We start from the raw sequence: 18,515 nt of genomic DNA, 5'->3' as shown, positions 1-18,515 counted from the left end.
TCACCATCGCTTCTTCATAGTTCGTAGGTTCGTCATGGTCTAGTAACATAACTTCTAGAACAAGATTACCGTACCACTCTGGTGCGGATCTTACTCTGTAAGACCTACGAGATTCTGTAGTAACTTACTATGAAGTTTCATGATCATCATCATTAACTTCCTCACTAATTGGTGTAGTAGTCACAGGAACATATTTCTGTGATGAACTACTTTCAAATGAGGGAGCAGGTACAGTTACCTCATCAAGTTCTACTTTCCTCCCACTCACTTCTTTCGAGAGAAACTCCTTCTCTAGAAAGGATCCATTCTTAGCAACGAATGTTTTGCCTTTGGATTTGTGATAGAAGGAGTACCCAACAGTTTCCTTTGGGTATTCTATGAAGACGCACTTCTCCGATTTGGGTTCGAGCTTATCAGGTTGAAAACCTTTTTCATATAAGCATTGCAACTCCAAACTTTAAGAAATGACAGCTTAGGTTTACTTCTAAACCATAGTTCATACGATGTCGTCTCAACGGATTTAGATGGTGCCCTTTTAACGTGAATGCAGCTGTCTCTAATGCATAACCCCAAAACGATAATGGTAAATCAGTAAGAGATATCATAGATCGCACCATATCCAATAAAGTGCGGTTACGACGTTCGGACACACCATAACATTATGGTGTTTCAGGTGGCGTGAGCTGTGAAACTATTCCACATTGTTTTAATTGAAGGCCAAACTCGTAACTAAATATTTGTCTCTGCGATCAAATCGCAGAAACTTTATTTTCTTATTACGATGATTCTTCACTTCACTCTGAAATTCTTTGAACTTTTCAAATGTTTCAGACTTGTGCTTCATTAAGTAGATATACTCATATCTGCTCAAATCATCTTGTGAAGGTCAGAAAATAAAGATACCTGCCACGAGCATCAACACTTATTGGACCGCATACATCGGTATGTATTGTTTCCAATAAGTCAGCAGCTCGTTCCATTGTTCTGGAGAACGGAGTTTTAGTCATCTTGCCCAAAAGGCACGGTTCGCAAGCATCAAATGATTCATAACCAAGTGATTCGGAAAATCCATCTTTATGGAGTTTCTTCATGCGCTTTACACCGATATGACCCAAACGGCAGTGCCACAAATAAGTTGCACTATCATTATCAACTTTGCATCTTTTGGCATCAATATTATGAATATGTGTATCACTACGATCGAGATCCAACAAACTATTTTCATTGGGTGTATGACCATCAAAGGTTTTATTCATTTAAACAGAACAACAATTATTCTCTAATTTTAAATGAATAAACGTATTGCAATAAACATGATCAAATCATATTCATGCTCAACGCAAACGCCAAATAACATTTATTTAGGTTCAACACTAATCCCGAAAGTATAGGGAGTGTGCGATGATGATCATATCAATCTTGGAACCACTTCCAACACACATCGTCACTTCACCCTCAACTAGTTTCTATTTATTCTGCAACTCCCGTTTCGAGTTACTACTCTTAGCAACTGAACCAGTATCAAAATGCCGAGGGGTTGCTATAAACACTAGTAAAGTACACATCAATAACATGTATATCCAATATACCTTTGTTCACTTTTGCCATCCTTCTTATCCGCCAAATACTTGGGGTAGTTCCACTTCCAGTGACCAGTCCCTTTGCAGTAGAATCACTTAGTCTTAGGCTTAGGTCCAGACTTGGGCTTCTTCACTTGAGCAGCAACTTGCTTGTTGTTCTTCTTGAAGTTCCCCTTCTTCCCTTTTCCCTTTTTCTTGAAACTAGTGATCTTGTCCACCATCAACACTTTGATGTTTTTCTTTGATTTCTACCTTCGCCGATTTTTGCATCACGAAGAGCTTGGGAATTGTTTTCATCATCCCTTGCATATTATAGTTCATCACGAAGTTCTACTAACTTGGTGATGGTGACTAGAGAACTTTATCAATCACTATCTTATCTAGAAGATTAACTCCCACTTAATTCAAGCGATTGTAGTACTCAGACAATATAAGCACTTGCTCACTAGTTGAGCAGTTCTCCTCCATCTTTTAACTATAGAACTTGTTGGAGACTTCATATCTCTCAACTCGGGTATTTGCTTGACATATTAACTTCAACTCCTAGAACATCTCATATGGTCCATGACGTTCAAAACGTCTTTGAAGTCCCGATTCTAAGCCATTAAGCATGGTGCACTTAACTATCAAGTAGTCATCATTTTGAGCCAGCCAAACGTTCATAACGTCTGCATCTGCTCCTGCAATAGGTCTGTCACCTAGCGGTGCATTAAGGACATAATTCTTCTGTGCAGCAATGAGGATAAACCTCAGATCACGGATCCAATCCGCATCATTGCTACTAACATCTTTCAACACAATTTTCTCTAGGAACATATAAAAATAAACATATGAAAGCAACAATGCAAGCTATTGATCTACAACATAATTTGCAAAATACTACCAGGACTAAGTTCATGATAAATTTAAGTTCAATTAATCATATTACTTAAGAACTCCCACTTAGATAGACATCCCTCTAATCCTCTAAGTGATTACGTGATCCATATCAACTACACCATGTCCGATCGTCACATGAGATGGAGTAGTTTCAACGGTGAACATCAATATGTCGATCATATCTACTATATGATTCACGCTCGACCTTTCGGTCTCCGTGTTCCGAGGCCATATCTGTATATGCTAGGCTCGTCAAGTTTAACCCGAGTATTCCGCGTGTGCAACTGTTTTGCACCCGTTGTATTTGAACGTAGAGCCTATCACACCCGATCATCACGTGGTGTCTCAGCACGAAGAACTTTCGCAACGGTGCATACTCAGGGAGAACACTTCTTGATTATTAGTGAGAGATCATCTTAAAATGCTACCGTCAATCAAAGCAAGATAAGATGCATAAAGGATAAACATCACATGCAATCAATATAAGTGATATGATATGGCCATCATCATCTTGTGCTTGTGATCTCCATCTTCGAAGCACCGTCGTGATCACCATCGTCACCGGCGCGACACCTTGATCTCCATCGTAGCATCGTTGTCGTTACGCCATCTATTGCTTCTACGACTATCGCTACCGCTTAGAGATAAAGTAAAGCAATTACAGGGCGTTTGCATTTCATACAATAAAGCGACAACCATATGGCTCCTGCCAGTTGCCGATAACTTCGGTTACAAAACATGATCATCTCATACAATAAAATATAGCATCACGTCTTGACCATATCACATCACAACATGCCCTGCAAAAACAAGTTAGACGTCCTCTACTTTGTTGTTGCAAATTTTACGTGGCTGCTACGGGCTTTAGCAAGAACCGTTCTTACCTACGCATAAAAACCACAACGATAGTTCGTCAAGTTGGCTGTTTTAACCTTCGCAAGGACCGGGCGTAGCCACACTCGATTCAGCTAAAGTGAGAGAGACAGACACCCGCCAGCCACCTTTAAGCACGAGTGCTCGCAACGGTGAAACCAGTCTCGCGTAAGCGTACGCGTAATGTCGGTCCGGGCCGCTTCATCTCACAATACCGCCGAACCAAAGTATGACATGCTGGTAAGCAGTATGACTTGTATCGCCCACAACTCACTTGTGTTCTACTCGTGCATATGACATCTACGCATAAAACCAGGCTCGGATGCCACTGTTGGAGAACGTAGTAATTTCAAAAATTTCCTACGCACACGCAAGATCATGGTGATGCATAGCAACGAGAGGGGAGAGTGTAATCTACATACCCTTGTAGACCGAAAGCGGAAGCGTTAGAACAACGCGGTTGATGTAGTCGTACGTCTTCACGGCCCGACCGATCAAGCACCGAAACTATGGCACCTCCGAGTTCTAGCACACGTTCAGCTCGATGACGTCCCTCGAACTCCGATCCAGCCGAGTGTCGAGGGAGAGTTCCGTCAGCACGACGGCGTGGTGATGATCTTGATGTTCTACCGTCGCAGGGCTTCGCCTAAGCACCGCTACAATATTATCAAGGAGGACTATGGTGGAGGGGGGCACCGCACACGGCTAATAGATCTCAAGGATCAATTGTTGTCTGTCTTTGGGGTGCCCCCTGCCCCCATATATATAAGAGCAAGGGGGGAGGCGGCCGGCCTATGGAGGAGGCGCATCAAGGGGGGAGTCCTACTCCCACCGGGAGTAGGACTCCTCCTTTCCTTGTTGGAGAAGAAAAGAGGAGGAGAGGGAGAAGGAAAAGGGGGCTGCCCCCCTTGTCCAATTCGGACCAGAGGGGGGGGGGCGCAGGCCTCCTTCCTTTTGGCATCTCTCCTCTATTCCCGTATGGCCCAATAAGGCCCATATACTCCCCGGTGAATTCCCGTAACTCTCCGGTACTCCGAAAAATACCCGAATCACTCGGAACCTTTCCGAACTCCGAATATAGTCGTCCAATATATCGATCTTTACGTCTCGACCATTTCGAGACTCCTCGTCATGTCCCCGATCTCATCCGGGACTCCGAACTCCTTCGGTACATCAAAACTCATAAACTCATAATATAACTGTCATCGAAACCTTAAGCGTGCGGACCCTACGGGTTCGAGAACTATGTAGACATGACCTAGAACTATTCTCGGTCAATAACCAATAGCGGAACCTGGATGCTCATATTGGCTCCCACATATTCTACGAAGATCTTTATCGGTCAAACCGCATAACAACATACGTTGTTCCCTTTGTCATCGGTATGTTACTTGCCCGAGATTCGATCGTCGGTATCCAATACCTAGTTCAATCTCGTTAGTGGCAAGTCTCTTTACTCGTTACGTAATGCATCATTCCGTAACTAACTTATTAGCTACATTGCTTGCAAGGCTTATAGTGATGTGCATTACCGAGAGGGCCCAAAGATACCTCTCCGACAATCGGAGTGACAAAACCTAATCTCGAAATACGCCAACCCAACATGTACCTTTGGAGACACCTGTAGTACTCCTTTATAATCACCCAGTTATGTTGTGACGTTTGGTAGCACCCAAAGTGTTCCTCCGGTAAACGGGAGTTGCATAATCTCATAGTTACAGGAACATGTATAAGTCATGAAGAAAGCAATAGCAATATACTAAACGATCAAGTGCTAGGCTAACGGAATGGGTCATGTCAATCACATCATTCTCCTAATGATGTGATCCCATTAATCAAATGACAACACATGTCTATGGTTAGGAAACATAACCATCTTTGATTAATGAGCTAGTCAAGTAGAGGCATACTAGTGACTATATGTTTGTCTATGTATTCACACATGTATCATGTTTCCGGTTAATACAATTCTAGCATGAATAATAAACATTTATCATGATATAAGGAAATAAATAATAACTTTATTATTGCCTCTAGGGTATATTTCCTTCAATAAAAGGCGCCCACTGCCCGCCGGTGAGCGCCACAGCCTGCCCCTCTCCCCCTCGCAAAAGCCTTCTCCCAGCCGGCGGGCTCCCCCCCCCACTCCCCTCCCCGCCGACGAGCAAAGCATGGCCGAGAGGTTCTCAGGCAACGGCGCAGCGGCGAACGGCTTCAGCCACCGACACCTCTAGGAGCCGGAGGCGCGCTTTCTCTACGAGGCTAAGTACCCGACGCCCCCCGACATGCACGTGCCGGGGGCATGGAGATTGAGCGCCGGCGGAGTCCCGGTGTCGCCGGTGCCCGAAGGGGCGGCACAGCGGGCGCAGATCGCCCGCGTCCGCTCCTCACTATCGGAGGAGCAACGGAACCAGCCGAGGTACGTGCCTGACAGCGAAACACTGTGGACGTTGTACTTCCAGTGCCGCCATGAGGAGCAGATCACCTCTGCCAACGGCATCATTCCCCGCGGCCGCCTCAACTCCGAAGGACGGCGCGAGTGGTGGGGCGTCCCCGGCCGTACACTCGACGCCATCCTCGACCACATCGAGACCGGCAGCGTGCCGCGGCTGGAGTATCCGACGCGGTCCTCCTTCTCTCGCCGCCGCGGCAGTTCCTGGATGCCGCGGCGAATGGAGTCGGGGTCGTCCTCGTCGTCGGGCTCTGGCTCGTCGGCCCTACGTCCGGCCAAGCCCGAGCCCGAGGGGACACCGCTCGGGCGTCGCGCTCGCAGCGGCGCCCTCATCATCAACGAACCCTCACCACCTGCGACAGCACCGGTGAGGCGCTCCCTGCGCCTGGTCCGGCCAAAGCCCGAGCTGGGCTTGCTCCCCGTGAAGCCAGAGCACGTCGACATGGTGGCCCCCGACGACGAGTCCGCCCTCATATGGGCGAAGGAGGACTACGTCCGCGAGCAGGTGCCGCCAGCACCGGGCGTACCTGGAGCCCAGGCCCGTAGCCGCGCTGAGGCCCATCGCCGAGCCGAGGAGGGCGGCGTTATCGTCATCAACAACGACGATGAGGGCGAGGCCGGGCCGTCAAGCGCCCCACCACGTGTCGGCGACCTCGGCCAGGGCTGCAGCAGGGACGCCGCAGGCGAGGCGCGCAACGACGACGACAACGACGACGGCGGTGACTACATCCGCTTCTATAGGATTCTTGGCATGTAGACGGCGACGGCGGCAATGGCGGCGGCTAGGCTCTTTAGTTTTTTTAAGTTAGACGTAGTTCTTGCATGTTTTTACGTTGTTGTACAAATTTTGATGAAGTATGGCCGAGTTCCTGCAAAAGTCGTCGAGTTTGCAAAAAAATGAAACAAACTTCGTCGAACCCACGACGACCATGGGCCTATGACTGGGAGCGAACCGAACCCTAGAGGCCAATTTACCGCCGGTTCGCCCCCAGGCCGCTCTTTTTCGGCGCCCTGGGGGCCCGAACGGCTGGAGATGCTCTTATAACCCTAAGGGCGACGATAGGCGCCGGCCTAACATGTACACTAGTCCTCTTCTCCAGCACCGGCCATTTGCCGCTTGTAGCAAATCCGCCACTCGTTTGCAGAAACTTTGCCCCGTGGTGCCATCAAAAGAATCGACCCCGATGGTCACACAACCTTTGCTGGTCCCCCGTGGTTGCAGTATCCTTGCACTCCGGTTCTAGCATCACCGGACGCCGATTCTAGCGTCCGGTTGCCACACACGTTGCTGACCGTCGGGTTTGCAGCAACCAAGGTCGTCGGTTCTAGCAAAAAAACGCTGCCGGTCCCAGCACAATGCATCGCTCGTTCCAAGTTTCTACACAGGCAAGCTCCAAGCCCCCGTGGTTGCAGCATCCTCACTCTCCAGTTCCAACATCACTGGTCGCCGATTCCAACATTTCTGCTCAACGGTTGCAGCAAAATGTCTCCAACGTGGAGCACATGTGTCACCTGTTTTATAGCACCATGATTGCCGGTTGTGGTAAATTTCGCCGCCGGTTCCAGCACATCACGTCACTTGTCCACAGTACATGTCGGTTTCAGCACGGCGCGTCGCCGGGTCAAGCATAGTATAGTTGTGGTCGTAGCATCAAATCCAACCGATTCCATGCAGCGATCTCAATTTTTGAGCATGGCTGGGGAGTGGCCAGGCTCGCCGCACCATGGGGCCTCTACTCTGCAGCTCCTGGGTTGCAACGCGCGGCGGCAACAACATGCGGTGGGGAGGGGCTCACAGCAGCGATGGGTCGACGGGTATTGGCCGCAGTGAGCTCTTTAGTGTGGAGAGAGGGAGAGGTTATGTAGATGAGACACGAGGGGAGGAGGAGAAAAAGGAAAGAGATAAGAGCATCTCCAGCTGTTCAGCCCCCAGGGCGCCGAAAAAGAGTGGCCTGGGGGTGAGACGGCGATAAACTCGGCGCTAGGGGCGGTTCGACACCCAGCCGTCGCCCCCAGGCGCCGATTTCGGCCCAGTGTTCGGCCCAATTATGTCCAAAAACGACCTGATATATGCATGAATCGACCCATATTCGGTGCGGTTCGGCATGTTTCGGCGTGAACTTTCGCATACAAATAGAAATCAATTAGTTCGTCACATAGTTCGGCATGGTTCGGTGTGTTTCATCACATAAATCAAATAGTTCACCAAATAGTTCAATACAAATTATATAGTTTAACAAATAAAAACTCAAATTTCATCACACGTCATTCCCGGCCTCGCCCTTGAGCCTCCATAGGTGCTCCACCAGATCGTGTTGCAGTTCTTGATGCACCTGTGGGTCTCGGATCTCCTGACGCATATTGAGGTAGTCAGTCCAGTTTGCCAGTAGCTGGTGATCAACTTGGGCAAGAGGACCCTGCTTGCAATATGGTTCAGTGTCAAACACTGGCTCTTCCTTCTCGCTCTCAATGATCATGTTGTGCAAGATGACACAACAAGTCATGATCTCACACATTTGATCTTTCGACCAGGTTAGAGCAGGGAACCGGACAACAGCAAATCGAGATTGGAGCACACCAAATGCCCGCTCAACATCCTTCCTGCAAGCCTCCTGAACCTTCACAAACCAGGCGTTCTTGCCTCCCGGCACAGGGTTTGAGATGGTCTTCCAAATGTCGACCATCTTGGATAGATGCCATCAACTAGATAGTACCCCTTGTTGTACTGCCGCCCATTGACCTCGAAGTTCACCGGAGGAGAATGACCTTCAACAAGCTTGGCAAAGACTGGGGAGCACTCCAGGACGTTGATGTCATTGTGAGTTCCTGGCATCCCAAAGAAAGAGTGCCAAATCCAGAGGTCCTGTGTGGCCATTGCCTCAAGTACCACAATGCAACCGCTTTTGGCGCCTTTGTACAACCCCTGAGCAAATGGACAGTTCTTCCATTTCCAATGCATGCAGTCGATGTTGGGGAACGTTGCAGAAAATAAAAAAAATCTACGCATCACCAAGATCAATCTATGGAGTCATCTAGCAACGATAGAGAGGAGTGCATCTACATACCCTTGTAGATCGCGAGCGGAAGGGTTCAAGAGAACGGGGTTGATGGAGTCATACTCGTCGTGAAACAAATCACCGATGATCCTAGCGCCGAACGGACGGCACCTCCGCGTTCAACACACATACGGTTGGGAGAGACGTCTCCTTCTTGATCCAGCAAGGGGGAAGGAGAGGTTGATGGAGATCCAGCAGCACGACGGCGTGGTGGTGGAAGCAGCGGGGATCTCGGCAGGGCTTCGCCAAGCTCAGCGAGAGGGAGAGGTGTTACGGGGGGAGAGGGAGGCGCCAGGGGCTTGGGTGCGTAGCCCTCCCTCCCCCCACTTTATATAGGGGCCCTGGGGGCGCGTTGGCCCCTAGAGATCCAATCTCAAGGGGGAGGCGGCGGCCAAAGGGGGGGACTTGCCCCCCAAGTCAGGTGGGGCGCCCCCCACCCCCAGGGTTTCCAACCCTAGGAGCAGGGGGAGGCCCAAGGGGGGCGCACCAGCCCACCAGGGGCTGGTTCCATTCCCACTTCAGCCCATGGGGCCCTCTGGGATAGGTGGCCCCACCCGGTGGACCCCCGGGACCCTTCCGGTGGTCCCGGTACAATACCAGTGACCCCCGAAACTTTCCCGGTGGCCGAAACTGGACTTCCTATATACAAATCTTTACCTCCGGACCATTCCGAAACTACTCATGACGTCCGGGATCTCATCCGGGACTCCGAACAACTTTCGGGTTACCGCATACTAATATCTCTACAACCCTAGCGTCACCGAACCTTAAGTGTGTAGACCCTACGGGTTCGGGAATCACGCAGACATGACCGAGATAGCTCTCCGGCCAATAACCAACAGCAGGATATGGATACCCATGTTGGCTCCCACATGTTCCACGATGATCTCATCGAATGAACCACGATGTCGAGGATTCAACTAATCCTGTATACAATTCCCTTTGTCAATCGGTACGTTACTTGCCCGAGATTCGATCGTCGGTATCCCAATACCTCGTTCAATCTCGTTACCGGCAAGTCTCTTTACTCGTACCGTAATGCATGATCCCGTGACCAACCACTTGGTCACATTGAGCTCATTATGATGATGCATTACCGAGTGGGCCCAGAGATACCTCTCTGTCATACGGAGTGACAAATCCCAATCTCGATTCGTGTCAACCCAACAGACACTTTCGGAGATACATGTAGTATACCTTTATAGTCACCCAGTTACGTTGTGACGTTTGGTACACCCAAAGCACTCTTACGGTATCCGAGAGTTACACGATCTCATGGTCTAAGGAAATGATACTTGACATTAGAAAAGCTGTAGCAAATGAACTACACGATCTTGTGCTATGCTTAGGATTGGGTCTTGTCCATCACATCATTCTCCCAATGATGTGATCCCGTTATCAATGACATCCAATGTCCATGGTCAGGAAACCGTAACCATCCATTGATAAACGAGCTAGTCAAATAGAGGCTCACTAGGGACATGTTGTGGTCTATGTATTCACACATGTATTACGATTTCCGGATAACACAATTATAGCATAAACAATAGACAATTGTCATGAACAAGAAAATATAATAATAACCATTTTATTATTGCCTCTAGGGCATATTTCCAACAGTCAATGCTTCCAAGCATCCCAGGAAATCCTCTTGCTTCATTCTGTGCTAGGATCCGAGCAGTGTCTTCCGCATTGGGTGTTCGCAAGTACTGCGGTCCAAACACTGCCACCACTGCCCTGCAGAACTTGTAGAAACACTCAATGGTGGTGGACTCGGCCATGCGCCCATAGTCGTCGAGTGAATCACCGGGAGCTCCGTATGCAAGCATGCTCATAGCTGTCGTGCACTTCTGGATCGAGGTAAATCCAAGTGTGTCGGTGCAATCCATCTTGCACTTGAAGTAGCTGTCGAACTCCCGAATGGAATTCACAATCCCGAGGAAAAGCTTTCGGCTCATCCGATAACGGCGCCGAAATGTTTTCTCACTGTTCAATGGAGCGTCGGTGAAGTAGTCCGAGTAGAGCATGCAGTAGCCTTCCAGACGACGCCAGTTCTTTGCTTTCACCCGCCCAAGCGCCGAGCCACCTCGCCGCGGCTTTTCACTGCTTGCTAGCAGGCCGCGAGGGCGGCGAGCACCATGAGATGCTCCTTCTCCTGGACGTCGGCTTCGGCTTCCTCCTCCAGCAACGCCGCGAGCGCCTCCTCATCTTCGGAGTCCATCACCGGGCCGGGCAATTCACCGAACAACTTGCGGGCGAGGTGGGCGCAAGCCCGCCGGTGTACAGACCCTGCGCAGCCGGAACACCGGAAAAGTTGCCCGGACAGCAGCGAAGAGGCTGCCTCGGTGAAATCCCTTCTTTTTCCCGGCGGGAGATGGTCTACCTAGCTGCGATGGGTGGTGGACGGCGCCGGGATCGGCAGGGTGGCGGTTGAGCGAGGGGGGGGGGGGTAGGAGGTGAATCTGGACGGGTAGCTTGACTTTTCGCCTGCTAATGTGGCTCCAGGAACGCTTTTCCCTTGCGCCAGAGCCCCCGAGCACCCCTCTAGTGCGCCGGGTTCGGCCTGCGATTGCCGGGCGCAAAAACGGATCGAGCCGGCGAAATTCGGCGTCCTGAGGGCGCGACTGGGCCGTTTTTTCGGCGCCGACGCAAAAAAATCGCCTAGGAAGGCCGTTCTGGGGGCACGGCTGGAGATGCTCTAAGGTGGGGACAACACGAGCATCGAGCGATGCGTGGCAGTGGGATCTACCTTCATTGCAGGCCCGCGCGTGACCTACCGAAAGTTAGGAAGGTCGGTCGGAAGCGATCATTTTCCTAACCCTAAGGGCTAATGCCCAATCTCTCGTGTCACTCTCATAAGCGGCTCGGGCAGCCACCACACTCTCCACTAATAGTGCACTAGATCAGGATTGTGCCTTGGCGCGAGGGTGCTGGTCCAAATGTTTGTATACACACAATAAGAAGCCTCTGAATAATGCATGAACATAGAAAGCATGTTTCGCCGATAGGTTTAGCACTAAATATCCTAGGCATAAAAGATACGACAACACGTAGTAGCTTACAAACAATTTATAAACCAAACTGATAAATCCTTGGTTGGTCTTAGGGTACAGAAGTTGAAGTCATCTCGACAGGCTTAACATAGACCAGATAGAAACTGTGGCTTCTCGCACACCCGCGGGTGCGATCACTCCCAACCAGGTAATAAAGCATCAGATGAAAGATGTAAGAACACCAGCAAGTAACAATACAATGTACATTCTTTATCAGAGTTAAAAGTAGCTCACAACAAATACATAAAATACAGAATCAACTTCTTACTGGGAACAAAACATGGAAAGCACATGCATTTATTAGTTTGGTCAGACCAGAATTGCTCATCACAACAAAGTTCAAGTAAACTGCAAATTTGCAGTAGAGCAAACCCTGACATTTCACTATTTTGCTCACAATATTGGGATCACAAATTTAGTTAATCTAGTAACTAGATATTTATCACCCCACTTTTCAGCATACAGTTTCCTGTTTATTTTACTTCAGAGAGCGCAACACGCGATGGGGAAAAATAGGGACAAGGAGGAAGGTAGAAGGGCAGCATAAACATCTCGTCTTTCACGGCTGGTTATGGGCCAAGACAAAAAGGCGGTTGTTTCTCAATTTGACTAAAAATGGTCTGCCACAACCAAAAACACACAAATTAGCCTGCTACAGAGACATTAGTTAGTAAGCAAATGTCAATACTATTATTAGTCTGCAAGTACATCAGTCTACAAATTCACTTGATAAATAAGGCTTATACCGTCAACTAATCACAAATGCAAGGAATTCAAATAAACAGTGATATGAGCTTGATGAAAAACAGATTTATAACAACCAAACTGATAAATCATGACAGACAGAAAATAAAACGGTGTTACTGGCTTATATAAAACCATGCCAAGACATGTAACACTTCTCATGTAAGCCACCACAGTCGCTGGTACTAATCTCATGCCAACACATGCCCAAAAGAGAAATATGGAATGGCTAAACTCCCTTCAAAGATGTCTAATTAAGGTTTATATAACTGCAATCTCTTTGACAGAAATCAATATATATCAACAGCTAGCAGCTAGCCATACATAGTATTGTGCAGGAAGACATTTCTTCAAAAAGAACACTGCAAATATGTGATTTCTTGGGGAATAACTTTAGCAGCACTGGGATTACATCCTAGCCAAATTGAATACAACTATATATATTCAAAAAAAGCATGTATATGTGAGGTGATTAAACTTTAATTGGATAGGGTTGATCCTATTTGTGCCTTTCTGAAGAAATAGAAACTAAGCCATCAACACAATCACTGGATCAAATAATAAATGACCTAAACCAAGATTGATATGCGGAAAGACGCAACCGAGTCGCATAATTGACTTGTTTCTATTATTAATTGTTTTTTATTGCAACTCTGAATATGTGGTTGTAACTACATAGTTATAACCTAACTTACATGACAAAAATAGAACATGGATCTATGATTCTCCAAGGAGTAATTAATTTCCCTAAAAAAACAATAATTCATAGTCCAATAGTAGTTGAACTGATAGCCATTCTTTCCTGGCGATATATGGATCAATCAATAGAGAGAGGGGTGCCAGGGACTCACCTATTGAGGATGTAAGCGGTTAAAAGGGGCGACCTTGCCTCAGTAGGGCTCAGTCGCAACCAGAATAACATTTTGTCAGTTTTTTAGTAACACTAATATTTGGTTAATGGGGCAGCAAAGGAATCTCCTATATGATTTAGTGATTAAAGAATAATATTAAACGATGAATCTCCCATTGGTTCACAACTCCAAATTAGAGAGGTCGCCAATAATGCTGAGCATGGAAAGGCTTCTTTAGTTTAACAATGCTTATATCCCCAATCCAAACTCTACATATTTCAGCTCACTAATGCTTACAAAAAATAAAAAACAGTACCCTGACTTTGGAACTGAATCTGCAAACATGGTGTCTAACTAAAAATCAGAGTCATGGTCAAGATAAAGGAGCACCTCCTGAACGAGAGCGGTGGCTAAAAGCATCAGACCACCAAAACATCCCATAGCACACGTCCAACAGCGAACCATCTCCTGAACCTAATTAAGTAGTGTATATATGAACCTAAACTACATGACATAAGCTGAAGAACAACATGAGCATGCAGATACAACTCTGTGAAATAGCAAACAAAAGGCCCAGAAAATTCACCTCCAGAGGAGGTCTCTGAGAAGCATCAAGTCGCCATCCTTGTCTCCATTCCGCTCACCGCCACGAGACTCATCTCCTGGTACCCACCCTGCATCCAAGAGCCAAATCGTCAGAAACCCACCAGAAGACCAACGCATCACGTGCTCGTCTCTGCTGCTATTGAGTACATGAACAGGATATGTTCTGGGCTACAAAGAACTATTAACTTTTTAGGAATTTTAAGCAACGTTATAGAAGCTGAAATACAACCAGATATATTTTAACAACAGGTTTATGAGATTATGTTGTGCCTTTTCTTATCTATTTGTCACAATATATTATATAATGGGTACATGCTATCTGGAACATGAAAGACAAGGGAAATTTAAAGGGGTCAACTGTTATACAATACATATGTACCCAGAGCCATTAACTTAAAAGGGTCAGTATATTTTCTACACTATGCTTTGTGAAATTAACTCTTTTATGTACCTCCCTCACAAACATTCACGGTTACCAAATCTAGATGATTTTTATTTGAACTTTTAGAACTGAATACCAAGAGCATACATGCTTCTTACTTTGCAACCTTAGCTAAACATAGTGGAGAGAATACGAGGAGTGCTGTTAGGAAAAAAATTAAGTTAATAACTGTCCCTGCAGTTTCCATCAGACTAACATTAAAACTCATCTAAAAGTAAGAAATAGCGGGCCAAATGTGAATTGCATTACAGAACAAGGTTTTAAATTGCGCAGTTCGATAAAGTAAGTTAAATGATGTGTGCTCTATGGTATGCAGATTGTTTCATCCTTAGAAATTTTAATGTAAAATCAGGCTATCTGCTAGCATAAAGGTGGCTTTTAAATATTAGAATGCCACTTCAAAGTTGAAGTAAGTATGAACCCATAGAAAATCAGTAAATCACCACTACCCAACCATAAACAGAGAGGAAGTAATATGAGCTGAGATCTCCGATGGCATAAAAAAATTTAGAGCATATTTGACATATCATTTTGAAGTTAAAAATGGCAAATAAGCTACAGCCAAGAAAGAACACAATAAGTAGCTAGAGAGTATACACTACTTTGTAATAGGAGAGAAGGTAATTTACCCGGCAAGGTATTGTCACTGATTCCAACATGAAAAAAGGAAGAAAACTGGGATAATCCCAGCCACATCTGTCCATACAAAAAAACACAAGTCAATACACCAAAGGCATGCCCAATACAAAAGGAGCATCACGACACGCATCATAAAAAGTACCTGTGAAACGCTCAGGCATGTTTGTAGACCTTGGGAGCTGATTAATTGGAGTCAATGCATAGGTGCAGAAAGGACATTCTGCTTCTAGACCCTCCCACCATGCAACAGATGTATACCTAGTGAACTTAATCATGTATTGACTCTCCACCGCCCCGAAGACATACTTCTTGAGAAAGACCAGAAACTTGCAACGATCATCAACCCACACTCTTGGAGGACACATATAAATTGGTTAACAAATTTCTTAGGCATCTCTGCATACATATGGTTGCCCAGCGAGGAAAAGAGTATGGTTCAACAGAGGAGAAATAACCAACCATTAAACCTTGGCGCGAGGGTGCGGTCCCAACATGTTGATCAAAACCAGTAATGCTAAGTTAGAAGGAATCCAGGTTTAGCACGGGTATTCAAACAGGATATAACAAACTAAAAGGAAAAAATAAACATTCACATGTAATAGGAGCAAAACATCATTGAGTTCAACATCATCATGAGAATTAAGGCAACATTCAGTTCAGTGCGCATTCGTGAAACCACAAAAGGTAACCACCTGACGTTAAGTTCGGTACTAAGAGCACGAACACAAGAGAGGAAGTACCAAAAGGAGGAACACAATAAAAAAGGTAATAAAAATCTACATGGCCATAGCTATCAGGCATATACTATAATAAGTTGCTTCATTCAGTTGCATAGAACAATTTATCGACGCGTTTGGTTGGGTGGAAAAGTCTCGTTTCCGATTACAGCGCTTTCCGATAACACAACTGGAGTTGACTTCGATAATGGCACTAAATAATTAATTCTAGCATCCTGGTTTGTTTAATTAGCTCCATTGTAGAAAGTTTTAGCATCCTGGGTTGTTAAATTAGGGGGCTACAAATTAGCTCTAGCATCCATGCTTGTTTAATTAGTGAGCCACTAATTATTCAGCCAACTGAGAAGTAGATACACACAATCAGTGATGTATATGCAACACTAAAACAACCATTACTTGCGTTGCTCTCATCATGGCACATTGCCTGCTTGTCAACAACCAGAACATGCAGAGGACCAAGGAGATAGCATAAGTCAAGTCAGAAATCATCACATATATGATATATGTATCACTGCATGAGTAATATGTCCAATGCCAACGGTAGCAAATAAACAAAATCTGAAGAGCTTTCAAACACAAAATGATGGACTCAAAGTGTTTATTTAGTTTCCATGCTCTGAAAATACACAGAACTTTCGAGACCTCATATTTACGTATCATTTCTTTTACAAAGTATTTTGCCAAGATATAAAACTCTACAAAAGTCAGGAAGTGACATCAAATGAGTACTTGGAAGACATCAATAAACAAATCTAACATTGATAGAAAACAATCTATAAGCTTTAGCCGAAGCAATCCTGGAAACACTATATTCTGGCATCCAATACTTCTATAATCTCTATAGTTTTACAAATAGGAAACACTATATTTCTCTCAAAGTTAGATTTCTCTAAAATTCTTAGCACAGAAGGATGCTAGAAATATACGCTACTTAGATCCAGAAATATAATCTTGGAATTGGAAACACTATATTGATGTCTTCCAAATGGAAACGGCAGCACTATACTCTAAAAGTCTCCAAAATTGAATACAACTATTTTAGCGTGCACAACTTATACATGATGGTGATGCTTAGACATTTATTTCAGTAGAATTCTAGCAGTGATGCTGCAAATGCAAACCAAAAGCGCCAGATGTTTTTTTACCTTGCCATTGAGTACCAACAGCTCACCATCCACCCACCGTGGGTTTATGAATCCATGTTGTGCTATTCTTCCCTGACCTTTATAGCAGGCAGTCTAAAAAATTGAAACAAAGGTCAGGGAACACATATGCTCATGTGCTTGGCCGAATATCCAAAGCAGATGAGTTTTTCTTCAACATACTCGAAAAACTCCACATGATCAGTATGTGCTTCAGCAGGGTAAAAAGATGGGATGGAGCTCACCACGTCCACCTGCAGCAGCAGCAACAACATCTGAGCAACCTGCACACAAAACAAAACAAATCAAAGACAGGATGAACGAGAGGGAGGGGAGATGAAGAAACAGAGAAGACAAGGGGAGGGAGGACAGGAGGGAACCAACCAGGGCCGGAGATCCGAGGTCGCCATGGCCGGAGATGGGCGTCGTGGATGAGGAGGATTACACCATCAGTGGTGCTCTGCTCAGCTCAGCTCAGCTCAGTGCTCTCCACCATTCCGCCCCACTCCATCCCGAGCTGAGCTGAAACGACCCCGGCCAGCGCTAGCGGCCAAGCTCCAAACGCCGACGGCAGCGGCACCGACCAAGGAGGAGAGGATAATGGAGGCGCGGCGGCGGACGTTGCCGGTGGCGCTGGCGGTGCTGGCCCTGGCGGCGGCGGCGGAGGGGTACAACATCACCAAGATCCTGGCGGCGTACCCGGAGTACTCGCAGTTCAACAAGCTGCTGACGCAGACGTGGATCGCCTCACGGGCGAGATCCTCCCGCGGGCCACCGGCTCCTAGACCTAGGCAAGGCTACGAGGATCAGAGTGGGAGGGCAGGCGCAGGGTTGGTGGGCAGCGTGGGGGCGCTCACCGCGGTGGAGACGAGCTCGTCGGCGTAGGAGCCGCCGAAGGCGTGGACGCGGACAAGCGAGGCGCTCCTGGTCGTCGGGCTGCACGACGGCCGCTGCGGCCCCCTCCTGCCGGCGGTGGAGGCGCCACGCGAGCCAGAGCAGCCCTGGATGCGTCGGTGCGAGCGGGCGTCGAGAGAGGAGGGTCGCGCGCGACGGCGGCGGCGGCGCGGCGGGCGGGGCCTGCTGCTTCTCTGGAGGAGGGGGGCTGTGGGGAGGAAAAGAGGCGGGGCTGGGAGGATGGCTGGCGGCGACAGGGAGGAGAGGAGAGCGGGGGGGAGCGAGAGGGAATGGCTAGGGTTCCAGCGCTAGCTCTCCCATTTTATACCCCGGAAAATGAAATGACCGAAATACCCCGGTGGGGGCACGATATTTACATTTTGCTGCCATTACTATTCATTCCAGCAGTGTCAATCCCAGATCCAACGGCCCAGTCTTCTCCAGATCTCGATCAGACGGACGAGAACGCATCAAGGGAAACGATCCGACGGCCGAGAGTGCCTGAGCTCTAAGGAGTCTTGTACATCCATCTTTCTCTTATTTCTGGATTCTGGATTCTGGATGTCC

General features: G+C 47.1%; 1 long non-coding RNA gene across 5 annotated transcripts; it reads right to left on the bottom strand.

Annotated features, from left to right (window-relative positions):
• Positions 1–12,164: 12,164 nt before the first annotated feature.
• Positions 12,165–18,250, bottom strand: LOC123068985 (uncharacterized). 5 transcript variants are annotated; one of them, XR_006432189.1, is made up of 6 exons: positions 17,439–18,250; positions 17,238–17,338; positions 15,635–17,150; positions 15,318–15,526; positions 15,166–15,232; positions 12,165–14,162 (listed from the first exon to the last, which is right to left on the bottom strand). It is a non-coding gene; the product is annotated as an uncharacterized lncRNA (long non-coding RNA). The 5 variants fall into 5 exon arrangements; XR_006432186.1 differs by having other exon boundaries at positions 15,318–17,150; positions 17,439–17,841; positions 17,912–18,249; XR_006432188.1 differs by having other exon boundaries at positions 12,165–12,513; positions 14,075–14,162; positions 15,318–17,150; positions 17,439–18,248.
• Positions 18,251–18,515: the final 265 nt, after the last annotated feature.

Source organism: Triticum aestivum, chromosome 3B (assembly GCF_018294505.1).
Source record: "Triticum aestivum cultivar Chinese Spring chromosome 3B, IWGSC CS RefSeq v2.1, whole genome shotgun sequence".
NCBI classification, from domain to species: domain Eukaryota; kingdom Viridiplantae; phylum Streptophyta; class Magnoliopsida; order Poales; family Poaceae; genus Triticum; species Triticum aestivum.
Note: the sequence above shows the minus strand (reverse complement) of the source record. Positions and strands in the feature narration are given on the sequence as shown.